Source organism: Hyla sarda, chromosome 3 (assembly GCF_029499605.1).
Source record: "Hyla sarda isolate aHylSar1 chromosome 3, aHylSar1.hap1, whole genome shotgun sequence".
Taxonomy (NCBI): Eukaryota; Metazoa; Chordata; class Amphibia; order Anura; family Hylidae; genus Hyla; species Hyla sarda.
In genome coordinates this window covers 324,664,262-324,676,751 of record NC_079191.1, presented here as the reverse complement: position 1 = coordinate 324,676,751, position 12,490 = coordinate 324,664,262, and positions in this window count along the sequence as shown.

The window sequence follows — 12,490 nt, the reverse complement described above, 5'->3', positions numbered from 1 at the left end:
GAGATCCGGCCACAGGCTGGATCGCACAGGCTGTACTGTGTGCAGCTGATCGGGTCATACTGTGCTGCAGTACAATTGTATTGCAGCATAGTATAACCTGTAAAAAGTGCAAAACATTTAAAGTTCTTCAATAAAAGTATGAAGTGTAAAAAAAAATGCCCCTTTCCCAATAAAAGCCCTGTATTATCACCATAAAAAGATCAAAAACACAAACATATACATAAAAGGTATTACCACATCCGTAATGACATGTACTATAAAACTAAAAAAAAAAAAAAAAAAATCGACACATCCACAGGTACCACAGATTTGTGGACGATGTGTTTTTGATATAGACAGATACAGAATGTACTTTTTCTGATTTTGTTCAGCATTTAAACTCCACTAATAACATGAATCTTAGATTCACCTCTGTCTTCAGCAATGTTGGTCTAGAATTCCTGGACGTCCAAATCCAAAAAGAAGCAGGAGGTAGTAAAGTGGTGGGGTTCAGAAAAGAAACCGCAGGCAATTCTTTGCTACACTTTGATAGCTATCATCCCGCACACATGAAATCTTCCATCCCTTACAGCCAGTTTCTGCGTCTACGACGAATCAATGAGGACGACAAAGATTTTGAGATGCAAGCTAGAGATTTATATTCAAGATTTCTCGATAGGGGATATCCCCCCAATATACTCGATAAACATTGTATAAAGCTAGATTGCAAAGTCGTGCCTCGTTGCTTCATAAAAGACGCAGAAGAAGAACCTCAAATGCCACCGCTCAGACTGGGCAGTTTGCATTTACCTTTAAATTTTGTCCAATGGCAGAAAAAATCAAATCTATCATTCAGAAACATTGGTATATCATCCAAAATTATACCGATTTGCAAGCCATCAGTAGCCAGAAACCAGTTATTTCTTTTAAAAAAAAGTGAAAACCATCGGCAGTTCCATTGTACACAGTAAGTTCACCGGAACAAATCCAAATGCAAACTGGTTACAAAGATCGCTCCCAGCAGGGAACTACAAGTGTGGCTCCTGTGCTTGGTGTAACCATATGGATACGAACAAAGCCGTTTGCATTGGAGGTGTCCCGGTGAACTTAAATGGAATAGTGTGTTGCAGAACAAAAAACCTTGTGTATGCAATGGTGTGCCCTTGTAAGCGTTTTTACATAGGGTGCACTATCAGATCTCTAAACACCCATTTTAGGGAACACATCTATTCACTCAAAACTAGGAAGGGTTCGCCACGTTTCATAACACACGTCCAAGAAGCACATAACAATGATCCTTCTTGCTTAAAGATGTGCGGCATCGAAAGGGTGTTCCCCATGCAGGGTATTGAGAACCACAAGCTGCTCCTCCAACGAGAAGCAAGATGGATCATTGATACCGGAGAACTAGGTAACCTCGGCGTAAATGATCGCTCGGATCTTAGCATGTTCATATGAATAGGATAATGGATGGCGTTTTATGTTTTTTAATTAATTTTTTATGTTGTTCATCTAGATGTTCACATGATACACCTGTGTCACGTGGGTCGGAAGACTTTTTTACCTCCCGCTTACACAGGTGCACCATGCAGTCTGATGAAGCACGTAATAGTGTGAAACAGCCGCTGTAATTGCAGTCCCACCCAGGCATCTGACCCAGTCTTGCAGGCGAATTTTATGCACTGAATATTCAAGAATAAAGCTTTGGAACACGGACTTGGTGAGTGGCCTCTCAACCTTTTCTACATGTTTACTATAAAACTATAATGTAAATTATCCCGCAAGGTGAACGCCGTAAAAAAACAAAAACAAAAAGCACAGAATTTGCAAATTTTGGTACAAATAGCGTAATAAAAAAGATCAAAAGTTAGCAAGTATCACAAAAATGTACCTGTACACCCCTCGCCCGGTCCCGGTGTTTAAAACGGGGTCACGCCGTGACCCCGCATCACACCGGGTCGGTCCTGGCTGCTAACGATAGCGGGGAACCTGGGCTAATAGCGCACGGCACCAATCGTTGTGCTATTAACCCTTTAGACGCGGCAATCAAAGTTGATCGCCGTGCCTAAAGATGAAAGTAAACGCTTCCTGCCAGCTCAGTCAGGCTGATCGGACATCGCGATAAAATAGCAAAGTTCCAATCAGCTAGGATGCAAGCGGAGGTATACTTACCTTGTTTCGTCACGTCCGATTGGCGTTTGATTGCTCCAAGCCTGAGCTACAGGCTTGAGCAATCGAACCCCTATCTCGCTCATCCATGCAAAGCTATGGCTTTGCAGGGATCAGCATAAGAGAACAGTGTGTGCAGTGTTATAGGTCCCTATGGGAGCTATAGCACTGCAAAAAAAAAAATGAAAAAAAATTAACGAAGGTCATTTAACCCATTCCCTAATAAAAGTTTGAATCACCCCCCCCCCCTTTTCCCATAAAAAAAAAATTGTGTAAATAAAAATTAAAATAAACATATTTGGTATCGCCGTGTGCGGAAATGTCCAAAATATAAAAATATATTGTTAATTAAACCGCAAGGTCAATGGCGTATGCACAAAAAAATTCCAAAGTCCAAAATAGCTTATTTTTGGTCACTTTTTATATCATGAAAAAATGAATATAAGCGATCATAAAGTCCGATCAATACAAAAATAGTACCAATAAAAACTTCAGATCACGGCACAAAAAATTAGTCCTCATGCCGGCCCGTACACGGAAAAATAAAAAAGTTAGTGGTTAGAAGATGAGAATTTTTAACATATACATTTTCCTGCATGTAGTTATTATTTTCTTCCGAAGTACGACAATATCCAACCTATACAAGTAGGGTATCATTTTAACCATATGGACCTACAGAATAAAGATAATGGCCCTCATTTACTTAGAAAATCGGGTTGTAAGTCTATCTTGCTTTCTTATCCGACTGCTTTTTTTCCCCTGGTATTTATTATTATGTCGCATCCTGTTTGTCGCACGTGGGTTTTGTTGGTTTTGGTTTCCAACTCCTCTGAGCTGTCAGGAAAAAATCCACAACAATACAACAAATTCGGGTTGGAAACCTTTATAAATACGTGGGAAAGCTCAGAAATGTCGGGTTACACCCCTTTTTCGGGTTTGGGAGAATCCACATCGGGTCCGTCGGGAAAAAATGTCGCATCGTGTCGCAGACTGGCGCACGATGTCTGCGACATGGCACAGACAAAGATGCGACAAAAAAACCCGACAAAAGAGGTCGGGTTTAGAATAGTAAATGAGGGCCAATGTGTTATTTTTACCGAAAAATGCACTGCGTATAAACCGAAGCCCCCAAAAGTTACAAAATGAAATTTTTTCTTCAATTTTGTTGCACAATTAATTTTTTTTCCGTTTCGCCGTGCATTTTTGGCTAATGACGACTAATGTCACTGCAAAGTAGAATTGGTGGCGCAAAAAATAAGCCATCATATGGAATTTTTTTTGCATTTTCATTTTTTCCTCCTCGCCTTCTAAAATCCGTAACTCTTTCATATTTCCATCTACAGACCCATATAAGGGCTTGTGTGTTGCGTGACCAATTGTACTTTGGAATGAAACCTCTGATTTTACCATAAAATGTATGGTGAACCCAAAAAAATATTTTTTTAGGGAGGAAATTTAAATGAAAACCACAATTTTACACATTTTGGAGGGTTTCGTTTTCACACTATACAATTTACGGTAAAAATGACAGGTGTTATTTATTCTGTGGTTCAATACGATTAAAATGATACCCATGGCTAGATACTTTTAGATTTTTGTACCGCTTAAAAAAAAAATCTAAACTTTTTGTAAAAAATCGGTAATCTAAAATCGCCCTATTTTGACCACCTATAACTTTTTCATGCGACGATACCAAATATGTTTATAGAAAAAATATTTACGCTTTTTGGGGGTAAAATGGGAAAAACTGACAATTTTTATTTTTATTGGGGGAGGGGATTTTTCACTTTTTTTTTACTTTTTATTTTTAAATTTTTCAACTTTTTTTTACACTGTACAGATCACTGCATCTGCAGGGTTAGTGGTGGACACCACGCGATGGCGGATGTCGGCCACTACCGGCGGGTCCCTCGGCTGACAGCAGCCGGAACCTGCCGTGTATGACGCGATCACCGCTCCGATGCTCGCGGTCATATACAGGACAGGACGTAAATGTACATCCTGGTGCTGGAAGTCCCGCCAAACCTGGACGTACATTTACGTCCTTGGTCGTTAAGGGGTTAAGGACTCAGCACATTTGTGCCTTAAGGACTCAATTTCATTTTTCCTCCTCGTTTTCAAAAAAACTATTTTATATTTTCATCCACAGACTAGTATGAGGGCTTGTTTTTTGCGCAACCAGTTGTCCGTTGTAATGCCATCACTTACTTTACCATAAAATGTATGGCGCAACCCAAAAAATACTATTTGTGTGGGGAAATTTAAAAGAAAATAGCAATTTTGCTAATTTTGGAAGGGTTCGTTTTCACGGCGTACAATTTACGGTAAAAATGACATGTGTTATTTATTCTTTGGGTCAATATGATTAAAATTATGCCCATAATAACATACTTTTCTATTACTGTTGCGCTTAAAAAAAATCGCAAACTTTTTAACCAAATTAGAACATTTAAAATCCCCCTATTTTGAAGACCTATAACTTTTTCATTTTTACTTATAAGCTGCGGTATGAGGGCTCATTTTTTGTGCCGTGATCTGTACTTTTTATTGATACCATATTTACTTATCTAAAACTTTTAATACATTTTATATAAATTTTTGTTTGGAATAAAATGTTATAAAAAAAAGCAGCTATTTTGGACTTTTTTTTTTTTTTTTGCCTCCACAGGTTTTGATAAATCTCCCCCTTTGTCCACAAACTGCAGAATGATTCAGCGAAGATAATAAATGCACTAAAATGTACCTTTATAAGTAGAAAACTTTAAAAAGTCACTAAAAAGTTATTAATCTTCCTAATTGGGTGTGGTAGCCCTTGGGGGGTGTATGGTAGGGATGGTATGATGTTGGTATATGAGGGGTTAATATTAACCCAGTCACTCGTGACGCCAGGGTGAGGGCTGGTATGCTGAATCTATGTTCCGGCCTATCGCCACCCTTCCCAGAAGCGATAGGTGCAATGAAATGACTGAAGGTCCACAAGCAGATTTAACTTGAACTTGAATAACTTTACTGCAGTGCTTGCAATATCCAATGCGTAGTAACAGTCTCATATAACAGTTCTTAGGTTGCTTAGCGACTGGCAGAAGTTGCGGACCTTGCATTAAACTTATAGTCTCTGAATTTAGGGAGTGATGTGTAGATCCATCCGGATTTAGGGGAAATATTGGGTCCGGTGATACTGCAGAGTGCTTAGAGGATGACACACTCTATAATTTAGATCATTCAGCCGTTGCCGCAAGGCTCAGGCCTAACTCACTGCGATTACTGATATACAGGTCTTGCTTGCTTGCTTGCTATCCCAGGAACAAGAGAGAGATAAGATGGCCGCTGCTCCCTTATATGGGCAGGGGGCGTGGTGATTTTGATTGGTCCGAACGTCTGCCACTCACTTTACATGGTATAATGGGATTGCTTACAACACAGGATCTATATACATTGCAAAACCCAAAATGAGGCTAGAGATACCAAAGTGAGGCCTGGAACGCATCCAGAATGAAGCTTGGAACGCATCACATGACCCAAAGGCCCTGCGACAACATGGAAACAAGTAATTAACCATTTATATGCAGAAATAATACTATATACATTATTCTATGGATAAATTAGGAATCTATTCACTATAATAGAGGCAACTAGGGGCGGACTGACTAACAGAGTCCTAGGGACTCTGGTTATGGGGACCCATAGATAAATAAATACTGTATGAAATGCGGTACTGGGACACCATATGGGTATGTGAGGTCACGTGACAGGATGATGTAGCCTGCCAGCACTGGTTTGCACAACATACCTCTCTCCCTCTGGGATTCCTTTGAGGTGCCGGGATCGAGTGCCGGAGCTCAGTGAGGAGTGGCTGGCGGGGTTCCCCTGGTCCACTTGGCGACATGGAGTGGCGGTCTCCGGTGCAGAGGTGGCGTTGGTGGAGCGGCGCCACGACGCGGAAGGTGGTGGATGGAGCCGACCGGGGCTGGATTGGGCCAAGACGCCGAGGTGGCAGCCGGCAAACTGCACCACAAGGCACGCGAGTAGACTGGAGCACGTGCAGGAGGGACAGAGTGGATACCAGCAGCAAAAAGAGCCAGCGCAGTGAGAAAGTGCTGGTGCTTCGGCGGTGAGGGGATGGGGCCCACTGCTAACAGACTACAAAAACAAAAGGGCGCATCTGCTGCGGTAAGACACTCAGAGCTAATAATAAATGTAATAAATGTTAAGAGTGAGAAGGGAGTGAAGCTTAACAGTATGACAATACGGTGCTAAGCTATGGAACAGCATGGGAATTAACTCTCTGGACTGTGGGTAGAACCTTTGGGAAGTACAAATTGCGGACTGATAGCGCCGTTAGAGTATGAATTCCGAAACTCTCTTATTAATAGGAGGATCTCGGTAACTACAGATAAGAAAGGGGAACTTTGAATGCTGATTTCAAAGTATGTAAGTAAATATGCAAAACTGGCTGAGGCTGTGATGTTGACAAGAGGTATTCATGAAAGTTTTTTTTTTTTTTTTGCAGTACTGGGGAAACAGTGATCTAAAAGAGGCCTTTTAACTTCGTGTGAGTGAGTGGGAAGGTGAATAAAGTAAGGCAGACCTCTGTAAGTTGCTGGAATTATAGACACTAACATATGTACACTGCCTAGAGTATGAATATACTCTGACACTATGAATGTGTATATTATTTCAGGAGGACTCTGCAAGAAAAGTGATCCATCTGTGTTGCCCAATAAGCCAAAACAACAGATTAGACGCTCGGGTAAAAAGGGGGGTAGAGAAAAAAATGCTAGATGTCACAGGGAAAAATGTAGTTTATTCTAAATGGTCAAATACAATTATAACATACAAAAACAGAGAGGATGCAGGATCCTTGCATGCCTCCCTGATCAATGAATAAAAAAAAAAAATATATATATATATATATTAAATTAAATAAAGAATAATAGTGAAATTATAACAGTTGCTGCACCACTAAGTAACCACTGTCTATTGAGATGAACCAGCTTGAGGTAGAGGAGCGCGGTCTGTTTTCAAGCGCTGCAGTCCCCCAATTTTTGTCCCACTGTGCCAGTACAATGGTTTGTAGCTCAAAGTCTCTGATAGTGAGCGAGGTTTAGGCTGGGTGGCTGTGAAAGCAGCACAGCCTGGGACCCCATCCGTGGCTTGGGAGTATCAAGTTAGTAATTCGCTGCAATATTAACGGCTCAGCGGCCGCAACAGAAAGAATGAATGAATGAATGAAGCGCTGGTATTATGTACCGCTTACCCGTCCTGGCAAAGGTCTCAGGTGAGTGTCCTGCCCTGTTCTGATGTTCGTCGGCTTCGTCCTGGTGTAGGTGACGGAGTCTGCCTGCCGACAGACAGGTCACCCTCGGTGGAGATGCCGGTTTTCAGAGTGGTGTCCACAGGTATCTGGTAGGAGCGTGCGCTATAGTGAGGGAAGCAGCTTCTTTTGTTGACCGTGTAACTTGCCGTTATTAGGGTCGGCTATCCAGTGGTTGTGTAGTGGTTTTTGGGTATAAATGAAGCAGATCAGACGCGTTTCGGACCCCCAAGGTCCTTCCTCAGTGAAGAATGGCTTGCAAAAGCTTACACTTTATATATGGTGATATAAGAGTGATTAGCAAAACCTGATGTAACCTGGACATGGGCTGATGTAAATGTCAAAACCCGGATTAGATTTCTGTTATATAAGAAATAAAAAACATTTAAAAAAAACCCGGATTGGATTTCTGTTATATAAGAAATAAAAAGATAAAAAAATAAATAAACAGATTGGATATCTTTTTTTTTTTTTTCTTTGTGATGTATAAAAAAAAAATGTATTACATTTTTTTATCCAATTTTTTTTTTTTTATATAAAAATGGAATACATAGAGTAAACTATTTTTGCTATATGGTTGCCACCACGCCGATCTTTCTTTACTGATTATTTACAATGCTGCTGTCACAGCCACCCAGCCTAAACAGCCCTCACTATCAGAGACTTTGAGCTACAAACCATTGTACCGGCACAGTGGGCCGAAAATTGGGGGACTGCAGCGCTTGAAAACGGACGGTGCTCCAATACCTCTACCTCAAGCTGGTCCATACCAATAGAGAGTGGTTACTTAGTGGTGCAGCAACTGTTATAACTTCACTATTATTCTTTATTTGATTTATATATATATATATATATATATATATATATATATATAGTTAAAATCATTAATCAGGGAGGCGTGCAAGGATCCTGCATCCTCTCTGTTTTTGTATGTTATAATTCTCAACCACCTCACACTCACACGTTTGCCTCAAGTGAATACATATATTCCACCATCTCCTCTCAGCTAACACAATCATTTTTTTTTTTTTTCACACCATTACATATCCATCTGACACATATCACTGACTGACATCTATAGTCCCACATCATCCATCTATGCACTCAATTCCATTTACGGTGGCATTTACAAGCAGTCCTTGAGAACCTGCCAAAATAAGAGGAATATTTGAAATTAGGTAGGGGGTGAATATTTGAAAGGGTTTAATGAAGAAATTACAATAACAGAGATACAAGGAGCACTTAAGAAAATGTCAGGGAATTCGGTGCCAGGATCAGATGGTTTTGTTTTTGAGGTATATAGGCGATTAGGAGACCCGTTGCTGTATCCTGTGGAGAGATGAAGGACACGGCACTCAGGAAACTTCATGCAATCTGCAACTTTATTGCTAGGAGCGGGGATACACGAGGATGCACAACCGACAGCGCAGTTGTTTTGCGTCATTATGACGCTTTATCAAGGTAAAAGGGGGGAAAGGGCGGTACCATCTGTTAATCCCTTGTGCACACATAAGAACAATAATAAAGTGCTCTATACAAAAATAATACTAAAACATGCTCATACATGTATATAAACAATATAATTACAAAGAATGAACACAAATGGAAGCAAGTCACAACTCAATAGCTCGGGGACATCTTACAGAAAAGGTGACAGATCGTTTCTGTCATTTAGACCCAAATTGCCGGTGGCTTCAGTCCGGATTATCCCCCTAGCTTCTGTTTGAAGCAACCTGGCATGTCTGTCCATATTGCTGTCAGAATTATGAATTCGCTGTAAACCAGCAAACCGGACTCCAGCTGTATTCCCCTTGTGAACGTCAATCATGTGGGTGATAAAACGGGGACATCCTTTGCCTGTGCGAATAGAATAAAAATGTTCACGTATTCTATGGAATAATGGGCGAATAGTTTTTCCAATGTAAAACAATGGACACATAATAACATAAACAATGAAATCAGACTTTCATGTTATAAAATCCTTCACCACATGATTGACAGGACCGAAGCGAACACAGCGAGAGGTGTCCAAATATTGGCAGAATGAGCACTGTCTATAACGAAAGTTGCCCGAAGGCAAACTCCGCTGCAACCAGTTCCCACTTACAGGAGAGATGCGTTTTTTTTACCAGTGCATCCCGCAGGTTCTTAGTTCTTCAGCATGAGATAAGGGGGCGTTGTCTGTTTGGAGAAGGTGCCAGTTCCTATTAATACTTAATTTTATTAAGTCAGATAGGGGGTTAAATTCAAAAGAGAAAATGGCCCTTTTGACCGCTGTTTTTTTTTGTTATTGTGTTTTCTAGCCCCCAAAAAATTAGTTGACGCCAATCCTGAATTCTAGCTTTATGGAACGCCTGTTGGATAGAGGAATCAGGGTATCCCCTCTCCCTGAGTTTGATTATGGGAATTTTATTGAACAGTCCTGTGCCCTAATGGACAGAGTTATTACGATGCAACCTCAGGAACTGGCTGTATGGTAGGGCCTTAGTAACATGTGAAGGGTGGTAACTGGTATACGCCAACAAGGAATTAGTTGCAGTAGGTTTTTGAGACCCTTTAACTTCTATTCTGCTTTGTCGTAAGTATAACTCCAAGTCAAGGAATTGGATCCTGTTGCCCCCAAAACTTGCCGTAAACTCCCTGTTGCTGTATTTCCTCTCAGAGGTATTTCATGTATCCTTGAAAGTGGGGAAGTTGTCCCTGTCAATGCTTGATGCAGTAATTATCTTAATACCGAAGAGAGTAAATGATAGCGGGGAGATGGATGCGTTTAGGCCAATCTCACTGCTCAATACTGATAGTAAGATCTTTTAAAAAATTTGGGCGATGAGATTAGCCAAGGTAATGAACCAAATTGTGGGGGAAGAGCAGAAGGGATTTGTCCCAGGCAGGTGTATGTTTGAGAATGTTAGGAGGTTGTTTTAGAACATGCAGAGGGAGTGTGGGGAGCCCCGTTCCATCCTGTCTTTGGATACCAAATAAGGCTTTTGACAGGGTGGAATGGGGCTTTCTGTTTAAAGTACTAGAAGAGTTTGGTCTGGGGGAAAACTTCATAAGAGGATTTCTAACAATCTATAGTGAACCTACAGCTAGGATAGAAATCAATTGGGAATTAACAACTAGTTTTAGCCTTAGTCAAGGTACAATACAGAGGTGCCCTTTGTTACCCCTGCTTTTTGCGTTGTTTGTGGAGCCACTGGTAAAAAAGATACGTAATACTGATAACTTTGAAGCATTTGGAGTTAAGGAGGGGATCCTTTTATACGCGGATGACGTGGTACTGTTTGTGCGTAACCCAGGAAGTAGTGTTTTAGGAGTAGTGGGGGAAGTGGAAGAATTTGGAAGGAAATCAGGGTTCAGAATAAATTTGAAGAAATTAACCCTCCTTCCAATTGATAAAGCCATAGTTGAACCAATAGGTAACATCAAAATAGTGAAGATAACCAAATTTTGAATATCTTGAAGTTCATGTATCGAATAATATTCAAGAATTTTAAAAACTGAACATCAATACGTTGGCGGAAAAAATAGTCAACAAATGTCGGATATGGAGTAAATTAGGGTTATATATGGCGGATAAAATTGCCTTGGTAAAAATGGTTTTGTTACCAATGGTGTTGCATTATTTCAGGGTTACCCCAAGTGGGATTAGAAATACATTTTTTGTAGAAATAGATAGGAAGATAAATGAGTTTATATGGGGTAGGAAAAAAGTTCAGCTTAAGAGTTATTTAAATCCACCTATTGAAAAAGGGGTTTGAGTTTGCCTAATGTTTATTATTATGTTGTAGTAACACAATATATATCACAAGAAAGTGAACTTTTTTGGAGTTTTTTTTTAGAGAAAAAGGAATTAAAGGGAATTATGTTTTTGAGGTGTTAGAGAGTGGAAAATTAGGGAAGAGAGAATTTAGGAAGGAGTTGGGCCCTTACACGCACTGGATTTGTGGTGGTAAAAATTTAGGAGTTTTGAGTTTACCCCAATCTGGGATAATTTACACATGAACGAATTTTGTAAAATCATAAAATTTTATAAATTGAGAGAGAAGGGTATTGACAGGGTACACCATTTATTTGAAGGAGGCAAACTGAAGGGGTGGTCACACATTTGTAATGACTTTGGGTTAGGCTGGAACTCCACTGAGTTTTTTTTTGCAAAAACGCCATTAAAAATGCCAATTTTCCCGCACGGCGTTCTTTTCAGTGAAAAAACGCCGCGTCCAGATGTTAGCTGCAAGTCAATAGTAAACTGCAAAATGCCAGATTCACTTGGCGTTTTTCAGTTTGGCGTTTTTTTTAATCCTTTTGGCGTTTTTCAGCAATTTCGGGCTCAGAGGCTGGATTTTCAAATCGCCCGACAAAACCTAGTTTGACGTTTTTTGCCTTGAAATCGTGGCATTTTCCTCCCATAGAGGTCTATGGGAGAGCAAAAACGGCATGTTGGTTTAAAATTTAGCGTTTTTGCAGGCGGTTTTTATTCTTTTTTGGACTTTAACGATCAAAAAAAATTAGGGAGATACCTTTTTTATAAAAATTTCGTAGGGTACCATAAAAATTTTTTATAAAAAAGGTACAGTAGTGATGGAAAAAATTTTACCTAACGAATTTTTTCTTTTTTATTATGAAATGCTTATAAATTTTTAAACAGGGATCAATTTATGTGAGCGGGTAAAGCACTAAAAATGTAGCCGACAATAATAAAAATGTAGTGTGTTCGTGTTTTTCACTTTGTTTTTTTTTTTTTTACATTTTTTAGGTAGTACTACTACTAGCAGCATGGAACACACTGTTCCATGATGGGAGTAGTAATACCTGTACTAATTGACAGATCGCCGGGGTCCCTTGCGATTCTCTTGTATAATGTATAGATGCGGCGGCCGCTCTTCTTTGGTCGCCTGCACTGCCGTATATATACACATATTCATATCATATTCATACCAGCCAATCACAACTCTGTGAGAAATAGAAATATGTGTGTGTGTATATATATATACATACATATACACGGCAGTGCAGGAGAGCAGCCAC